Below are 19649 nucleotides of genomic sequence, written 5' to 3'. Positions count from 1 at the left end.
CCCAGATACATATGTAGACTCCAGCCTTCTTGGAAGACTTCTTAATCGTCGTTACACTAAATATTCAGCAAAATGTAAAGACCTGTGAACCATGGGGGCTTGGGGGCAGTGAAGAGCAAGGAGATAGATCACAGCCTGCACCTACTCTCCAGCTGTTCTCTATCACTTTGCTCTTCAAAGCATGGTATGGACCAGCAGCATTGGCATCCTCTGGGAGCAGGTGCAGAATGCCAGGGCAAACTCCAGACTTACAGAATCACAGGCTGCATTTTAACAAGCTCCCCAAGTGACTTGTAGGCATAGCACATTAACATTTGAGAAGCACTAATCTAGAGCACTCGTAGAGAAAAAGAACATTATTTAATATTTTTCTGATTATAAAAGTAATGAAAATTCATTGTAGAAAATGTGGAAGGTGTTCCCCCACTCCACTCCAAGGCTCTAAGAAGGAGCAGTGGGGAGGAAGGTGGCCTGAACAGGAACGTAGCCAGGCTCTTGCACGTGGTGAAGGCAAAGGTTCTCCCAGATCTTCATGTAATTAGGCAGCAGCCATCCTAAATCCAATATGACTGGCCTGGGGTAGGGTGGGCAGCCAAGTGGTGAGAGGGACCATGGAGAGAGTTTCAAACACAACTCTGACTAATAACATGCAGCACTTAACAACTTTGCAGGCAGGAGCAGTTTTGTAAACTATGGGGCAGGTAGGAACATATTTCTCTTCTTCCCCAAGACTTGCATCTGGACTGACTGTGGGAACTGGAGAGGAGTGCTAGGCGGGAGACTTTGGGGAGCAATCCAGACCAGAGAACTCAGACCAAGGAGGGCAAGGGACTCTGGAGGAGAGGACAGGGCCCCTAGGTGGGGTTTCCAAGGCGGTGGAGATTTGAAGAGAGTGGTGAAAGGATGCGGGTGATTTTCGAGAGGGGAACAAAGAGAACTAGGTCAGGAAATGGGATCCTAACCTTATCCTAATCTTCCCCTGAAGATGGGAAAAGCAGATGCCGAGCAGAAGGGGGTTCATCCCACACTCGGCCTCTCCCACCCGCTGCATCCTTCAGGGCTAAGAAGGTTGCCCAGTTATAACCCAGCCTCAGATTCTGCATACAGGTTCATGGTATATACTTTACTCAATTATCATTGTAATATTAAAATTCTCCCACCTAGTTAAAAATTCTTTGAAAACACCATTTTAAAGAGTATCAGTAACACTTTTATGTAAGTATTTAATAAAATACTTTTATTGAAGTATTTCCCATGTTTGGACTGTTAGATTATTTCTATTTTTCGTTATTATACATGATGCTGTGATAAAGCTCTTTGTTTACACATCTTTATCCATAAACCAAATTCTTTCCTTTTTTATTTAGGTAAACTTTTTTAAGTCAAAGTAAACCATACATGTACAAAAGTGCACAATTCAAAAATGTACAGTTTAATGCTTTTTCACCAAGTGAACACTCCATAGAATCACCACCCAGATCAAGAAACAATATTACCGGAACCCCAGCTCCTGTTGTGCCCCCATGCAGTCACTGCACGTCCTCCCAGGGTAACATTATCCTAACCTTCAACACCGCATGATTGAATTTTATATATTTACATATATCTTATCTGTAGATATATCATTTGTATTGAATTTTATATAAAATTCAAATATAAAATTGTACAGATCTTGCATCTGGTTCCTTTTGCCTAACATTATGTTTGTGACATTCATCCCTGCTTTTGCTTGTCGCAATAGTTCATTCATCTCCATTTCTTTTGTATTTTGTTCAGCATTTCTACTTCTTAGCAGAAGAATTAGGCTGCTTCTGGCTACTCCATCTTAGCCAGAAGGAGAAGTCCACTTATTTCTTTTTGTTAAATTCTAAGAAGTAGAATTTCTGGGCAAAAAGAAACAAGCAGTTTTTTAGGACATGGCATGCTGCATTCTGCTAATTACTTTCCATAAAAGCTGTGACAATTTACACTCAAGAAAAAACATCAAATTCTTTTGAGGAATGAGTGTCAGGAGTCGTCCTAATAATAATAATTTTTAAATCCTAGTAATAATATTTTATTAAGCATTGTAACTAATTTATGTTATAAATATTAAAATGCTGAAATCACATTTTATAAAGGCCCTATTAGCTAATTTATTATTTAATTCTTATAGAACTCTGAGAGGTAAATTTTATTACTGTCCCATTTTAAAGATGAAGAGGGCTTCCCTGGTGGCGCAGTGGTTGAGAATCTGCCTACTAATGCAGGGGACACGGGTTCGAGCCCTGGTCTGGGAGGATCCCACATGCCGCGGAGCAACTAGACCCGTGAGCCACAACTACTGAGCCTGCGCGTCTGGAGCCTGTGCTCCGCAACAAGAGAGGCTGCGATAGTGAGAGGTCCACGCACCGTGATGAAGAGTGGCCCCCACTTGCCACAACTAGAGAAAGCCCACGCACAGAAACAAAGACCCAACACAGCAAAAATAAATAAATTAATTAATAAAGCCCTACCCCCAACATCTTCTAAAAAAAAAAAAGATGAGGAAACTATGGCTCAGAAAAACTGAAGCGACCAGCTAAGTCATGTGGCTAAAGAACAGCAGAGCATGGACTTGGGCCCAGCTTCTCTGCCACCACAGACAATCCTCCTTACCCAGACCAGGGTGTCTTGCCTAAATTGCAGGAAGAAGTACATTCCAGACATTGCAGGACAAAACTGGATGCCATGGAGAGGGGCATGTCACCCCTGGGTATGGAAATGAGCATCCATCAAAGCCCAGTTCAAATGTCACGCCCTTCCTCACCTGACTCTCCCCTCCATCCACCCAAGTGGAGTCCCACCCCTATACCAGGAAGGGGCTCTTGCCAGCGGAATACTGAAATATCATTGCTGGGATTATTTAGTCCAGGGATTGCAGGTAGGAGGCACACATTAGAAACACTCTTCCCCATTATGTCAGTGCAGACATAACTAATCAGTCACCATCTAGGCACAGTCTACCACTCTGAGCCCATCTCCACCTCTCCTGATATACTGGCCTTGTCTCTGTTCCTTGGACATGCTGACTTCCATCCTACCTTGCAATCTGTCCATTTGCTGCAACCAGATCGTCTCATGACTGGACCTATTTTGTCATTCAGGTCTCAGCTCAAATACCACCTCCTCACAGAGGTTTTGGCTGACCCCCATATCTAAAGTAGCATCACTTTCTCTGGTTTATCTTTTGTAATGTCATCGTCTTTTTTTTTTAAGTTTTTTTTTGATGTGGACCGTTTTTAAAGTCTTTATTGAACTTGTTACAGTATTGCTTCTGTTTCATCTTTTTTTGGCTTTTTGGCCATGAGGCATATGGGATCTTAGCTCCCCAACCAGGGATCGAACCCACACCCCCTGCATTGGAAAGTGAAGTCTTAACCACTGGACCGCCAGGGAAGTCCCTATCATCATCTTTTAAATGTGATGTATTTAGTTGTCTGTTTCTGTTGTTATTCTTGCGGTTTCCTGAGAACAGAAGCCTCTTCTGATGTGTTCACCTATCCCAAGTGCCTAGAAGAGTCCCTGGTACTTAGTAGTTGCTCAGTTAATAGTTGCTGAATGAGTTAGTTAATCAAGATGCATTTTTCTGCTGAGTCCAGGTATGGCATTAAAACCCTTCCCATCGCAGCATTATGGCCATTCACTGCCAGCAGTCAGAATTGAGACAAGGGATGAAAACTTTTTTCTGTGCCTAACTTCTTTGATCCCCCAATTTACAGATGGGGAAACTGAGACCCAAAACAAGAGACATTCCTTTCCCAAAGCCGCAGAATGAAGGAGGGGCAGAGCTGGGACTGGTACCAGCTCCTTCCAACACTTTATCCTTCCCACCCCTCCCCAGCACACAGCCATACTGGAAAGAGTTTCATAAACCATCAACCACAAAGCAGAAGAGCAGGCCCAATGTGCTCCAGGAGCTTGCCTATGAATTATGCACCTAATTACCAGCTGCCTTTTTTTCCCATTCTGTGGGTAAAAGTCTGATCACATATAAGATTCTCCCTGTGTTTCCGTGGCTACAAAGCGATCCTAATTTCAAACTCCCTTGTAAATGGCAAATGAGTGAACTTAATTTTAATAAAAACAAGGAAAATCATACATGTGAACTTAATAAAATCTAATTTGGGCAATTTGGAGCTCATAAAATAAAACCTTTATATAAAAACTAGCAATTAGCTTTATGAAACAATACAGTGAATCTTTGGCATTGGGGAGGGTTGGGAGCCAGAAGACTCCAGAGATAAGGAAGTGTGACAATACAATGGGAAAGCTAAAGAGGCAGGGGTACATGGTTCTCAGTGTCGGATGATTCAAGTTCAAGACCCCAAATGACCACTTTGCTCTGTGTCCTTGAGTGAGTCACTTTCCCTCTTTAGACCCTGGTGTCCTTGTTTTTAAAATTGGGTTAATAAAACCTACTTTACCTAGTAGGATGGTTGTACACACAAATAAGGAAATGAATGGGCAAGAGCTCTCCAGAAGTGTTTAACAATTGTTATTTCATCATCTCACCCATCTACATTCTTCCCAGCGAGAAGGGGAAAGGAGATTCATGGACGTTATAACCTGGGTCAGGGGATATGGGTGAAGTGGGCTGGAAGGCAGGTGTGTAACCCTCCACATTCACCTTGCTTTAAGGCATCAGGGACCTAGGACAGGCTGAGGGGGCAACTCCCAGAGGTGGTTTACAGGAACCAGAAGCAAATCCACAAGTCAGACTGAGCCTGGGGGATGTCTTGTCTCCTGATAAGCAGTCACCAAGGCCCCACACATCTGTGCCTCTGACAGATCCCCTTGACATACAGTTCTTTGCCAGCAAGCTATATCATTCCCATTTTACAGATGAGAAAAATGAACCTCTGGGAGGCGCTGTGGTTAAACTCACGTCCCACAACTAGGTGACCCAGTCCAGAAACCATAAACAAGACGAAAAGACAACCCTCAGAATGGGAGAAAATATTTGCAAATGAAGCAACTGACAAAGGATTAATCTCCAAAATTTACAAGCAGCTCATGCAGCTCAATATCAAAAAAACAAACAACCCAATCCAAAAATGGGCAGAAGACCTAGATAGACATTGCTCCAAAGAAGATATACAGACGGCTAACAAACACATGAAGGGATGCTCAACATCACTAATCATTAGAGAAATGCAAATCAAAACTACAAGGTATCACCTCACACCGGTCAGAATGGCCATCATCAAAATATCTACAAACAATAAATGCTGGAGAGGGTGTGGAGAAAAAGGAAGTGTCTTGCACTGTTTGTGGGAACGTAAATTGATACAGCCACTATGGAGAACAGTATGGAGGTTCCTTAAAAAAACTAAAAATAGAACTACCATATGACCCAGCAATCCCACTACTGGGCATATACCCTGAGAAAACCATAATTCAAAAAGACTCATGTACCACAATGTTCACTGCAGCTCTATTTACAATAGCCAGGACATGGAAGCAACCTAAGTGTCCATCGACAGATGAATGGATAAAGAAGATGTGGCACATATACACAATGGAATATTACTCAGCCATAAAAAGAAACAAAATTGAGTTATTTGTAGTGAGGTGGATGGACCTAGAGTCTGTCATACAGAGTGAAGCAAGCCAGGTTTTCTGATTTCACTCTCCAGGCTGTTCACCATCACTTCCCATGGCTACAAAAGCACCTGACTGTGAGACCAAGAACCTGGTCTCTGTTGTGTCCCTTCTTCTTCCCCAAGGGAACTTGCTGCTTCTATCAGAGCTGCTGGGAGCCACATCCCCAAAGAGTATGGTCTTCATCACAGAGGCTCCAGCAAGCAGCAGCTTTTCCCAGTCCCTCTCCTCAGCAACCACCACTCCAGGCAGAAAGCAATTTTTTCCTAGTGCCTTCCCAGAAGCAAAGTGGGTAATTAATTGCACTGAATAACACATTAAATGTACTAATAATTGGGTAGTCACAGCAAAATGATTACTTTGAAGAAATATTACCAACTCCCTGTTGTACTTAACATTTCTCCTTATTTATCATTACCATTTTAATCAATAATAGTCACAATACTAATAAATCCATCTTAATTTTAATTGTGTTCAATTGGATGTACCAGTACTTGAGTATTCTGAGCATACTTCATTATTTATATTAACTTAAGATCACTTAAAGGCAAATTACAGAGTTTGTACTTTCAAGTGGGTAGGTAATTATGACAAAGTTTCTCCAGATTCAGCATTTTCAAACACTGAGGACGGTGAGGTGTCAGCCACCTGTCCTTTTCTGTTAGCACGAGGGTCAGAGATGGAGAAGGTGAAAGAAGACTCTCAAGCCCCCACTTGAATTAGCATATCCTGGTCTTTTTTTTTTAAAGGCTGGGGTCTCTGAAAGTATGATTAATGGCTCAGCAGCTTTGCCTTTGCTTATGCTGTCTCGTCATGAACTCAGCACTCATCCATTGATCCACCAATGACAGGGTCAACACCACACCAGGCACCAGGAGACAGGGAGAGCAGAGTGAGACGAGGTAGAAAGTGTCCAGAGGCCCTGAAAGAGGTTCACATGAAGGGTGGCAGCGGTCAACAGGCAGATGAGGTTGATAACATGCAACTGAAGGACTCAGGGAGTACTTCTAGAGCAGGGCCATGTTTCTAGGTCCTGAAATGGCTGGGAATGGGGCAGCAGATTCCAGCTTTGGCAAAGAGCCAGCTCCAAGGTTCCCAGCAGAATGAGGGTTTCCAGAGGTAATGGAGAGGTGGCAGTAGAGAAGGGCCAGAAGAAGCATGGCAAGGGCAAAATTGTCCCTGGGACATGGCTCTGATTGGATGATTGGGGGTTAGTGATGCCAGAATGAAGAAGGAAAGCCAGGAGGAGGAAGCCAGGTGTAGGAGGTAAAAATATGAGTTTTCTTAGGGACACACCTGAGCTTGAGGGGCCAGGGGGCAGCCAAATGGAAACACCTAGCAGATAAAGCAGAGAAGCTGGCTAAAGCCCAGAGGAGCAGCCAGCGCTAGAGAGAGAGGTCTGGGAATCCTCAGGAAGAGGATTGAGAGAGAAGGGTGACACTGTGGGCCTCACTTCACAGGTAAGTACCTGTTAATGTCCACAGCCCCACAGTCTATAAGCCCCCTTGGAGTGCCCAGCCTAGGAAGCTCCTTCTCCCCTTCTCTGCCCAGGGCCTAGCATACAGGGCATATCTTTTGAGTCAAGTTGTATTGAATTGAAACTACACAACAGCTGTTTTGTCATAAGCCCCCTTTTGTGAGGACATCCTGGTGTCTGAGGGAGTGGGTACAGGGGTTACATGCCCTGAGCAGTGGTTCAGAGAGCTGTGGGTCTGTGTGGGCTGTGTCTCCATGGCCACTCTGCCTAGCTGGGGCCTTGAAGCCCTGGCACCTGCAACAGTTTGCTAGGGTGGTTGCAACTGATGCTAATGATTTCTAGAAACCTAGATCTTGTAGAAGGAGAGGAATTCAATGGGAAAGAGGCTCCACCTCCTGGTAATAATTCAAAACCAACATTTCTTCAGTGCTTTACAGTTTATAAGCTGTCAGCCTTTAAAATCTCATTTAGCTCTAAATCTTGATCTGGGTGATAGTTACCTGAGTATATACATATATGGAAAGAAAAACTGTCAAGCTTACGGTGAAGTTTCAGGGCACTTTATTCTGTTAGTTTTATGGCAATAAAAAACTCTAAATATATAAGAAGTGGATAAATAAATAACATCTCATTTCATCCTTGTAACCATCCTATGCGGTCAGCAGCTTTGTTATCCACAAGTGAAAGAACTTGAGCGTGGGTGACTCACTCTAGATCGAGGGCTGGTGTGCAGAATGACGGGGAAGCTGGAATTGACTGGCACGAATCCCTCTGGTCTGATTTGGATGCTGGGAAAGATACCGACATGACCAAGGCTTGGAAGGGCTGAGGAGGGAGCACTCTTGGTGCCAAGAAGCCCTGTGGGGGTCTTTGGGACTGAAATCTGTCTCCAGTAAGCCCTTTCTCTCTCTAATACCCAGGTTTGGCCTGGGAAGATATTTTTTCTGCATACATATTTCTGTTTGGATAGAAACTCAGGATGGGCAAAAGTCCAGGAGTCTCAGCATCTCACGAGTCCTCCAAGTTGCTCCCCACTGGTCTCTCAAAGCTCCCTCAGGAGTTTGTACAAAATGAATAATACAAAAGAAAATCAACCTGAGGTTGCCAAAAGGTTAGACATCACACCTTATTGTTCATTCAAAAGGGAGCAACAAACAAGCATCAGAATCTACCAGGTCCTTGGACTTCTGGAAGGGAATAGGGCTGGCTACTTCCTTCTCTGCCTAGTGTGGGAAACAGACCCTTAAAGCAAACAAAGGCAATAGAATATGAGAAGTTGAAGAATACGCAAAGTGCTGTGGGAATCTTGAGCAGAAAGTATCCAGTTCTGCCAGGGAGAGTGCAAGGGGTGTGGCTTGAGCTAGGCTTCTAAGTATAAATAAAAGTTTAGTGGGCAGAAAGGAGGAAGGATGTGCATAATAAGCACATCCTTGCTTAGGCAGAGCATAAGCAAATACCCAGAGGTCAAAGAGTATCAGATGAGGTTGAGGAGAGAGTAGCTGGGGGGAGGGTGGAAAGGAAAGGAGAGTGTCAGTCAAGAAGGGCCCAGGAGTCTGGTTCCTCTGCCTCTATCTACGAGGACCCACTCAGGGTACCCCTGTGCCTCCCAGAGGCTGGAAAAGAAGTGCCTATGGTCTCAGTGGACCCTTAAAAATGTCTGCAATCCAGATGTGGCAGGCTTCTGCTCTCGTCTTCATGCCAACAGCCAAGCCATGTCTTGCCACACACCCACGTGGAGCTAATAGTGCTGTTCATGCGGTTTATGGTGCTGCCTTTGATACTGGGGAACTTTTCCCTCTGGAGTCTGAAAAAATTAGTCCGCCTCATTTCTCTCCAAGTTTCTAGCCTCATGATGGGATTGGATCTCTGTCGGGTAACAGCTTTCAGTGTGATGAATGGGCTCTTGGTTTCTGTCTACATGTCTGGAAGGTCCAGGTTGCCAGCTGGGGCAACTGATCCACCTGGGGAAAATGGCGTTTGACAGACATGAGGGACAGAGACTGACCCATAGCTCCCCGGGGATTGGGATGCAGTTGGGGCTCTGACAACAAGAAAAAAGAAATTAACATCTTTTTGCTGAAACTAGAGGCTCTTGTTTTCTCCTGGAGAAACAATATTCTCCAGGCTCTACAGACCAGGGATTTATTAAGATATCAGCAACTGACTGAAATAAATCACATTCATAGCTTTATGTTCTCACTCATGCTTCTCCACCCCCCTTCACCCAGCCTACCTCTCTCCCCACTTAACCTGATGCACACCAGGTAGGGCAGAGAAAACTCCAGAGCTCTATTCTGAAGATCAGAGTTCAAGTCTCCTGTCTGCCAAGTTTAGTATGAGGTCTTAGGCAAGACTCCCTGAGGAGCCTGTTTTCCTACCTGCAAAATGGATGTGAAAGCAGCGCCCCCCAGGGTTGACTGATATGTTATTCATCTAATTCACTGCATGCCTCCGTGCCACACCCTGCATGGTAAATCACACCAGGGTGCATCTTAGTTACCAGTATTAATCCAGGGATCTGACACTCACAACGCTTGCGGGAGAAAACCACAGTCATGTTTAGGAGTAAGGGCTTTGGAGTTAAACCTGAGTCACTTACTAACTAACTGACCAGCATGATACCCTTAAACTTTCTAGCATTGGTTTTTTCATCTGTAAAAACAAGAAAATGGGATCAATAATAGTTATTTTGGCTGAGGTTTGCTTGAAGGAGGAGTTGGAATAATGCACCTAAAGTAGTTTACAGAACTGGCTGGTACATCGTAAGCACCCAACAAATGTTAACATGATGATGAGCATTATTTTAAGAGCATAAGATCTAGCGCAGCTGCCTAAAACCACTTTCCTTACCCGGAAGGAGATGAGAGTCTGCGAGCTGGGCGTTGAGCAGTGCGCCTTGGGTGCCACGTGGTGACATGGGTTTCTCTGTTTATCCCTTGAGGCTTCCTTTCAGCGTCTTCTTCCCCAGCAGCTGCTCTGTCAACAGTCCATATGCCGCCTCAGCTACGGAGCAGCTTTCAACATAAAGCTGCCAACCCTGTAGGAGAACTTTGATGAGGAGTCCAGGGGCACGCGCGCACTGTCATCAATCACTCCGCCCCCCTTGCTTCCAGCCTCCGGAACCCCTCCTGGAAACGGAAGTGGGCAGGAGAGCTGCAAGCAGCTGGGCCTGGTTGCGGGCAGGGCGTGCACGTGGCAAGGAGGCCAGCTGGAGGAACAGGAGGGGACAGATGCCATGGGGGCCCGGATTTGTTCCTGCAGGAAGAATGCGAGGAGCTAATTGTCTCATCTCCCTGTTGTGATCTCTCCAAGGCCCTGCCATGCCGTGTGGAAAGAACTTCCCAGTGTGTGCGTGTTGGTGGGTGGCCCTGGGAAGGAAGAGGAGGCTGTCCTGGGCCTGGATTTCTTCTAAGCGTGTGCTGTAGAGCAAGTTCTAGTACTGGGCCCCCAGGCCTTGGAAATACCGCTTCAAAAAATTCAACCGCAGCTCCACATCCCTTCAGCTTAGCTGACCTCCCCACTCACTCATCACCCTTGACATGAACACACACACACACCCCTCATACCCTGTCACTGGTCATTTACCCTGAGTGGTGATCTGGTTTCCAGTCCATTCTTTAACACACGAAAGTACTTGGGTCCTGGCCTACCTCTTTTCTACACTGGTTCTCAGCCTTTGCTGTCCTGGCCCCCAGCTCTGTACCGTCCTGTGTACTCAGCCTTCTGTGTCTGTCCATCATGGTCAGCACCATCCTTCAGGGGCCAGTTCAAAATCTGCCTCTTCCTTAGGCTTTCATTGTATGTGTTTCCTGCCTTGCTACCTCTAATTTCAGACTGCCTGGTATTAAAAGAAAGTTAACTGACCTTCCTGCAGCTCCACAGCTTTTACAGATTTCCACCCACACGCTCCCATCTCCTCCTTCTCTGTGACAGCCCTGTGAAGTAGGCAAGAGGGTGCATTTCCCTCCACCTCACAATGCAATCAGATGGTAGATGCAAAGAATATTTACAACCCACTACAACATGCTTTCTGCTTTGGGGGAGCCCTTGAAACATAGGAGACTAGAACTTACTTATCTGCCAGCCCTGGCAGACATAATTCTGGAGTCCTGGCTGTTGACCACTGCTGGCTCCTACCACTTTCCAGGCTCCTACCACACATTAAGAGAATTCTGGCCTCATAATCTCACGTCCAAGGCACAGGTGAGTTTATCAGTAGGGATTGCATGTAAGAGAGACACAGTTACTGTGTGTTTGACCAAAGAGAAGGGGCTAATTTCTTTCTCACTTAAGTCTGTATGTCCACCTCATTGCTACAAGACGGTGCTTCTAGTCTCACATTCACATTCTAGGAAGAAAGGGGTGGGGGGGGGAGAAACAACAAGATGGAAGGGATAGCACCAACATCAGGAAAACAAAACTTTCCTGCAATACCCAACAGACTTCCTTACATTTCAGTGGCCAGAATGTGTCACATGACTATCCTCAGCTGCAAGGGAGCCTGGGAAATGTCATTGGTTGGTTGGACATATTGCCATGCCAAACAGTTTCAGAATTCTATTAACACAGAAAAAAAGGAAATGACACAGATGTGTGATTGTGACTTAAGATGTGTCTTCCCCACTAGAGGGTAGGCTCCACGAGGTCAGGGAGCTTGTGTGTCTAGGCCCACAGTTGTGTTCCCAGAATCAAGTGTAGTGCCTGGCACACAGTGGGTGCTCCATAAATATGTGCTAATTGGTGGAATGACTGAAAGAAATGACTGCTGACGTCATCATTTCTAAAGCCTTTTAAGATCTAGATGGGCTCAGATGCCAAGCCCCAGGTTGACTCCTGTCAACCCTTCTATACATGCCACATTTGCCAGAGTTCAAAGGCCTCCTCCCCTCCAGGTTCTGACAGCATCCCCCTGTGTTCTTTGTGTGTTACCTAGATAACCTCTAATGCCCATTCTTAGGTCACAATAAATCAAATCTGCAGTAGCTCATTCTGGGTTACCTGGAATATAGGCTCCATATTTTAGTTCATAAATTAATAGCTGATTATATGTAATTACATATCATCTGTAATTACACAGACAGGATCAGGTGTGTCTGTGCATAACAGTTGACTGGAATTCAGGTTTTTAATGCAAGTATTTATTGCTAGATACATATCATTTTGAGGAAAGCCTGGTTTTATACCTCTTAAAAGAAAAGACACCTGTGTAGATAAGAAGTACCATCTTCATAAAATACTGCAAATTTGATAAATGAATAGAAGGATAAAACTTAGCCAGAAGTGCTCTATGATGAACAGGTTTCAAAATAGTTTCAAAAAATTTAATGACAAAAAGAATAGGGCATCAAATCAGATGTAGAGATCCTTTTTAAAGGATTAAGTTTTAGATTAACTGTTTTTAGGAAAGAAAAAAAAAACAAACCTGCTTTAGTTTAATTAACCAGAACCTCCAGGAACTGGTTGTGTGAACTCTAGAAGGCTAGGACAGCCCAGGCCAGAAGAGGTCGGGGTTTGATGGCCTCTTGGTTCTGCAGTGGACAGCAGTGTCTCCAGGAACAGGGTCGGAGCTGGGGATTCTGTGTATTCTTCACAACACCTGGCAACGTTGTTAACTTGACCCATTAACAGCACTTCGTTACAATCCATTCAGGATTTCATTGATTCCTCAGACTCTTGCTCCTTTGAGATAGCGGAGGTGCAGCCTTATTAGCCTTAATTTAGGAAGCTCGGTTTCTTATCTATACAATAAGAACAAAAGCAACCATCCTGTCAGCCTTTTCAGTGCATAAGGATCCCATAAGAGGAAGAATGTGAAAACACAGTGTAGAAGGTAACACACTGTATCTGTGAGCAGGATTCTTAGGGTCAGTAATGATTTTCATGGGGAACATCCTCAGCAGGATTGTTTAGTTGGGCGATTACATTCTTAGTACTGAACATGGGACATCCAGTAGATATCAGTGGCATGCAGGTTTATATTCATTCAGGCTCAACTAAGAAAGGACCATTGTCCACTAACAGACGCTATGTGACGCCCAGGAGTCTGGAAATCTGAGCTCTCATTCTGCATCTGACACTCTCTTGCTCTGTGACTTTGCACTAGTTGTTTCCATCCTGTAAACCTAAGTCTGCTCATCTGAACAATGGAACTAACTGAACTCTGAGGACTCTTCCAGCTCTACTTAGTACTTCTGATGCTGCAGAATCCAGAATCCCAGCATGGGGTGGGATTGGGAATGGTTCAGATGTACATTCACCCCGAGACACTCTGAGGCCCTTTTCCACTGCCCCTGCCCTGCCTATGTCAATGTTTCTCCAGTGATTTTCTCTAGCATCTCAGCACTACTCCTCTGATTAAGAACCTTCCAGAGCCCCTGGGACAGAGCTGAAATGCCACCTTTGTCTCAAGCTGTGTGGGAAGGTTACTGCCCACAAACAGCATGACTGAGGGATGTCAAGGCGACATTCAGGACTTCATCAAAGCAGTTCCAAGAGTGTGCATGCAGGTGCTGGCTTGTTAAGAGAAATAATTTCTGTGTCTCCTCACTCTGACCACATTAGTCATTCAAGTGCTGAGGAACAATATAAATTCCTGTCATCCTGGTTTATGTGACCACTAAGATTTATTTCAAGTGACAGGTCATTAAGGTTTCTTCTCTTTATTTTTTTCTTGGATTCACTGAAAACTCATATTTCTGCTCCATGTTATGGACTGCTAACAGCTCTGTTTTTGGTCAGGGAGTTAGCAATAAATCTGAATTTAATAAACTGACAAAACGTCGCTATCCCAGAGACAGTGTGGGATATTCCCACCCTATTCCTTGTCTCCTTTTATAAAATGCTACTGTATTGAGACATCTTCCACATAAAAGTCACATTTGCCATCTAAATATTCACCTCCCCCGACAGATGTTTTGCTGTCCCAAGGCTGATCACATAATTACAGGTTGTTAGGGTCAGAGGCCTAATAACAGTCAAGGTGGGTAGGGATCTGCCCATCCCTGTGTGACCTTGGCATGTCAGTAAATCTGAGTTTCCTCATCTATAGAACAGAAATCATAATCTTCATCCTGTCTACTTCTTGGGGTATTGAGAAGATTAGATTCAAAGGAGGACAGGATGCGGACCACAAAACTCTATGCAGCTGGGGAGGATTGTAACTGCTTTGTTAGTTTTAAATTTTCAACTTGTTAGTGCTGGGAACATCTTAGTGTCTTCACTTTCCCCTAAAAAAATTGAGTTATCAGCAAACGGACATATACCCCCAGGGACCCGATTCCCCTTTCTGGTGTGCTTTCAGCTACACCACATTGTGCCCCCAAGTCCCTCCTGCTTGCTCTAGATGCAGGGTTTAGTGGAAGCATTCTCTGAAGTCTTCTGGGAAGCCTTAACCTGCTGCAGACTGCTTGGCCACAGGAAGGCTCTAAGAACTTTCCGGCTGGGACGTGAGTCCTCACCACCCTGTCTTTGTCCACCCCCTATCCAGTCGTGAGTGCCTGAAATGCAGTTCTTCCATAGAGTAGGCATTTAAGAATGACTATTTGAGTGAATTTCAAATTAATCCATGGGGGCTGACGTTCTGGCTAAACTCCAGAGAGCTTTCTGGGTGGCTGGGAGGCACCTGTCCTAAAATCCTAGCATCCCTTCCAGAAGCAGAAACACTATCGTAGGAGATGAAAGTCTAACCCCTTTCTTACTGGGGCTTTCACATATACTCTCAGAACTTGAACAACTCCACTTCCAAAATTGTGGAGCAGAAAAATAACTTTTAGAAGATAAGCATGCCAAAAAAAATACTCAAGTTCTCTATAAACTTCTGTCTTCAAACCACCTATAAACGGCTGCCTTCGAGCCCTCTGTAAACTCCTGTCTGGATTTGTAAGTAACCATATAAGGATTCTCCAGTAAACACTGGAGGCAGAAATGGTGAGACATTTCCAAGAGCCTGTTTCTGCCTAGTTGAGCGAAGCTTATAAAAGTTATACTGTGTGCTCTGTCACCCTTTTGATTGTTTTGTAACCTCAACCATAAACCCAGAACAATCCTTATTTACCAGCTCTTTCCCTGCATGTTTCTGTAGTCTCCAACCAAAATTTGATGCAAATGGTAGAACAATTAATTGTACTGGATACAATTAGAAAGTTCTAAAAATAGAGCTGTCTTTAAAAATAGAATAGGCTGGGGCTTCTGTGGTGGCGCAGTGGTTGAGGGTTCGCCTGCCGATGCAGGGGGCGCGGGTTCGTGCCCCGGTCCGGGAGGATCCCACGTGCCGCGGAGCTGCTGGGCCCGTGGGCTGTGGCCGCTGAGCCTGTGCGTCCGGAGCCTGTGCTCTGCAGCGGGGGAGGCCACAGCAGTGAGGGGCCCGCGTACCGCAAAAAAAAAAAAAAAGAATAGGCTGCCCTGAGCAACAGTGAGTCTCCCAGCACTGGAGGTATGCAAGCAGAGACTAAAAGAGTATCTTCTGAATGATCTGAAAAGGAATTCTTGAAATCAGGTGGGGAGACAACCTTCAAGTCCCTCCAAATCAGAAATTCTGGGAATCGAAGACGTCCGTTCACTCAAAGCTCTTCTGAAGGCGTAGTCTGTGCCAGACTGTGTCCTGGGGAGAGATGAAGTAAACCCAGCCCCTGGGAACTCTGGGTGACATCCAAGATTTATAAGAAGACAGACAAGCCAGCAACTAACTCAAGTGCAAGGCAAGATGATGCCAAGTGTTAAAGGGAGGTGACCAACAGCCAGCAGAGGTGGCTGAGATGAAGAACCACCTGGGATTGGAGAAAGTTCCGCATAGCCTGCTTCCCTGGGCTGGAGGGCTCTGGCTGTGGGGAAACTGTCCACATATAATAATATATTTTATTGAGCACTTATTTGGTGCTGGGCACTTAACAAGATGTCAGTTAATCTGTATAACAGTCCAATGAAGTAGGCACTATTGTTTTCCCCCATTTTATGTATGAGGATATGAAGAGTAGAGAGGTTAAGTGATGTGCTCAAGGTCACACACCCTAGGAAGAGGCCAGGCCCCAACATGAAGCCAGGTGTCTACTTCCAGACATTGCTCTTAATGCTGTTCTGTTCCCTGGGCTAGCTCCCGTCATTCTCCAGGGTTCAGTGTCCCTATAAGAACAGTGAAGAGTTTGCACTAGGCCCTATGTCATGCCCAGTATCCTGGAAACACCAGGAATGACCTACATTCCCCTTCCAGGATGGGACTGGGAGGGAAGGAGGGCTTCCTTGGCCAGGTCAATGCTGCATCCAGTCTCTAAGGTACAAACTCCTGGGCCTTGAGCTCCATGGTAGCTCAGAGAGGTTCCTCACACATGGCTTCAGCTTCCTAAAACTGCCCATGAATCCGGAACAGAGAAGAGAGCCTTGCTCCATGAGAGTCAGATACCACCAGGAATTGTCCATAAATTCCTCTGACTTCCAACTGGAATCAGGTCTGGTTTCCCAGAGCCAGGTCACAGCAGGAGTGATAGCTTCACAAGCCCTGGGAGGGAGGGCCAAGCTGAGAGTGCCTGGTGCCTGTGGGAAAGAGGTTCCCACTAATGCAGGCAGGCACAGGGCCAGGTGAGGAGCCGCAGGTGAGCTATGAGGCCACCGGGCAGCCCATGGCCCTGGGTCAGTGACTGAGCTGCAGCCTCAAAGGGAACAGAGGTTTATAATGTCAGTTTAGCTGAGCTGGAACTGTGTTTCCTAGAATTCACTCCTCTGTGTAGTTCCTGGTCAGCTTTGGTCACAGGAACATTTTCCCTGAGATTTGGAAAGTGGAAAGGAAGTAGCAGCCACATTCTTTCTTATGCTTAGAAGGGCAGGGCACAAGGCCTCACCCACCTTGTCGCTGTCCTGCGGGCTCACCTGGGTGGCATGGGATAGCATCCAGACCCACAGTACAACCCTCCACACCTGCCAGTCCTGCCCATTTTAATTCCTGATTCCCTGGGCCAGCTGAGGGTTGTGCTCCACAGGGAGAAGCAAAACTTTTCCTGTAAGTCATCCCTGTCATCAAAGTCAGAGTCTTGAAGGAAGTGAGACACCAAGTGGATTCCAGCCCATTCCTGCAGGTTCCAATTTGTCCTTGATTCCCTACTTCCTTCCCATCATTCCTTCCCAACTGTCTGCTCTGCTGACTTGAGGCTCTAGCACCAGACACAGAAGTGACAGCCTCCCTTAGACTGACCAGTTCCCATGATTATGTAAGGTCAAATCCCTATAATTAATCCCTTATTGCATACATTTTGGTAGTGGCTCTGCTTCTCTGACTGAACCCCAAATGATATGCAGGGGGACAGGTAAGAGGAAAATAAGGCTGGGCCCTGGAGGGACTGAGGGAGGGACGGGCTTGATGCCAGGATCAGAGCAGAAGTCAGGTTCCCAGAAGCAGGGCATGGTTGCGCCCCTGAGCTCCTGAGTGTGGGCTAACTGGCTACCTCGTAGAAATAGAGACCTCAGGACTTGAAGAAAACTGAGCCCATCAAGGAACAAGTGGCTTCAGTTGTGGGGAGGGCTGGACAAGCTGGGGTCACAGCAGGTCCTTGTATGGCTTAGATACGGCCCTGTAACTGCTATAGATACACACGCACGTGCTCGTGCATAAATACTCAGCATGTATAGTCTTCCCTAGCCAAGCAGTACTTTCAGAGCTTTCTTTTATTCCTCCCTCCCTTTTCCTTCCAGTCAATGCTGGAAACTTTAATGACATTTTTAAGCCCTAAAATATAATATATATCGAGACTGAGATTCTAGCGAGGCAGCCTCTGGATAAAAGACTCTCACTCCATTTCCCTCTCGCTCCCTTTCTGGAGGAAGGCAACAGCAGGACAGTGAGGCGGGAGGAGACCGGACGGGGCACCTGAGGCCACCAGCTCACACGTAGAGGATGGCTTGTGCACCCGGAGGGGCCCAACGAGTGTGGTCCTGGGAGGGCCAGCCGATCCTCCTGGCCTTAGAGGACCTGCAGGGGAGCAGGAAGCAGGATGACTACTCCTGGTCCCTGAAGCGGAGGGGCTGCTCCAGGTCCTGGGGAGAGGTTTGCTCAGAAGCTCCCTCCTTCTGCTCAGGATAAGCTACAAAGCCTGGCCATTGTGTTCCCCACAGCTTAATGAGACCAGAACTGCCTAGGCCTTGCCAGCAGGGGAGAGATTCCAATGATTTTACCCAACAGTTGATCCAGCGAAATCATGAACAGGCTAAAGAAAAGAGTAACTATTTTAACCAGCATTCAGTAACCAGAACAAAGTAGACAAAGCAGAGCATGAAGAGCAGGGGCCCCACTGGAGCAGAATCAAGTGTGACAATTAAACAGCTGTAAGAAGAACTCTTAAGGAGATCCAATTAGAGAATAAAAAAGACTGTCTCGGTCTAAAAGTATAGCTTTCTCATTGAAACTTTTAATACCTAAACTGAAAGAAAAGATAGTTTTTCTGAAAACAAAGTTAGTAGCCTGTACAAGAAGTATCTCACAACAGAGCAACAAATTCAAAAAGATGAAAACCCTGAAGGGAAAAGATATGACTCTTGGAGGACAGATACAGGAGACCTAACTGGCAAGTAAGGCAAGTTCCAGAAGGAGAGAAAGGTGTTTTTACCTAAAGAAAGATAAATTTCAAAATTAAAAGAGGTTTTCATGTCCCAGACACAATTTTTTCCAGTTTTATTAAAGTATAATTGACAAGTAAAAATTATATATATATATATCTAAGGTGTACAGTGCGATGTTTTGATTTACATATACCTTGTGAAGTGACTGCCATAATCAATCTAATGTATCCATCACCTCACATAGTTACAATTTTTTTGTAGTGAGAATACTTAAGATCTATGCTCTTAGCAAATTTCAGGGATACTATACTGTATTATTATCGATAGTTACCCCTCTGTATAGTAGATCTCTAGAACGTATTCATTCTGCATAACTGAAATTGTGTACCCTTTGACTAACATCTTCCATTTCCTCTACCCCCAGCCCCCAGACACAGTTGACTAAAGAAAGAAATAGACTTTGACATAGCTTGGTTTAAAAAAACCTGAGTTTCAGTTTCTCCACTGTTAACTACAGTCTTTTCCCTTGCAACTGACAGAAAGGAGAAATTAGATAAAAAAGGAAGGAGAACTAAAACCAGACTAGAATCAGATTTTTCAATCACAAATAACAAGCTAGAAGAATAACACCTACGTGGTAAATAAAGGTATTTGAAGCTATGCAAGAATTCTGAGGGTGTCACCTGTCTGAGGAACATACTTAAGAAACTGTGCTAACCAAATGGCAGCTCCAGGAGAAAGATAAAAAATAGAGGGAAAATGGTGGTGAGCAACACTGGTAACCATGCTTATTCATGGCTGCTATCGATTCTGCTAGGTTGTTAAATATTTTTAATACAGCCTGTATATATGTATGAATGTATGTATAGGTAAATAAATAGCATGAGTGGAGGTTTTGATCAAAAGTTTTAAGTGAAGAATTTTAGAGCAGGTAAAGCTAAACCTAATAATAGCCTTGACTAAATGTTTAAAAATCACTTGAGCAAAACTTAGAAATGAAAAATAAAGA

At 45.0% G+C, this 19649-nt stretch overlaps 1 long non-coding RNA gene across 1 annotated transcript in view; it reads right to left on the bottom strand.

Moving 5' to 3' along the window:
* The window catches only part of LOC111188048 (uncharacterized), a 74356-nt gene extending 64145 nt beyond the window's left edge, over positions 1 to 10211 (bottom strand). The window contains exon 1 of the long non-coding RNA XR_002648340.3: positions 9950 to 10211. This is a non-coding gene — a long non-coding RNA (uncharacterized LOC111188048). The remainder of the gene's footprint in view (positions 1 to 9949) is intronic.
* Positions 10212 to 19649: the final 9438 nt, after the last annotated feature.

This window comes from Delphinapterus leucas, chromosome 6 (assembly GCF_059928025.1).
Source record: "Delphinapterus leucas isolate spDelLeu-1000000601 "Yukka" chromosome 6, BTC_Dleu_Yukka2, whole genome shotgun sequence".
Taxonomy (NCBI): domain Eukaryota; kingdom Metazoa; phylum Chordata; class Mammalia; order Artiodactyla; family Monodontidae; genus Delphinapterus; species Delphinapterus leucas.
Note: the sequence above shows the minus strand (reverse complement) of the source record. Positions and strands in the feature narration are given on the sequence as shown.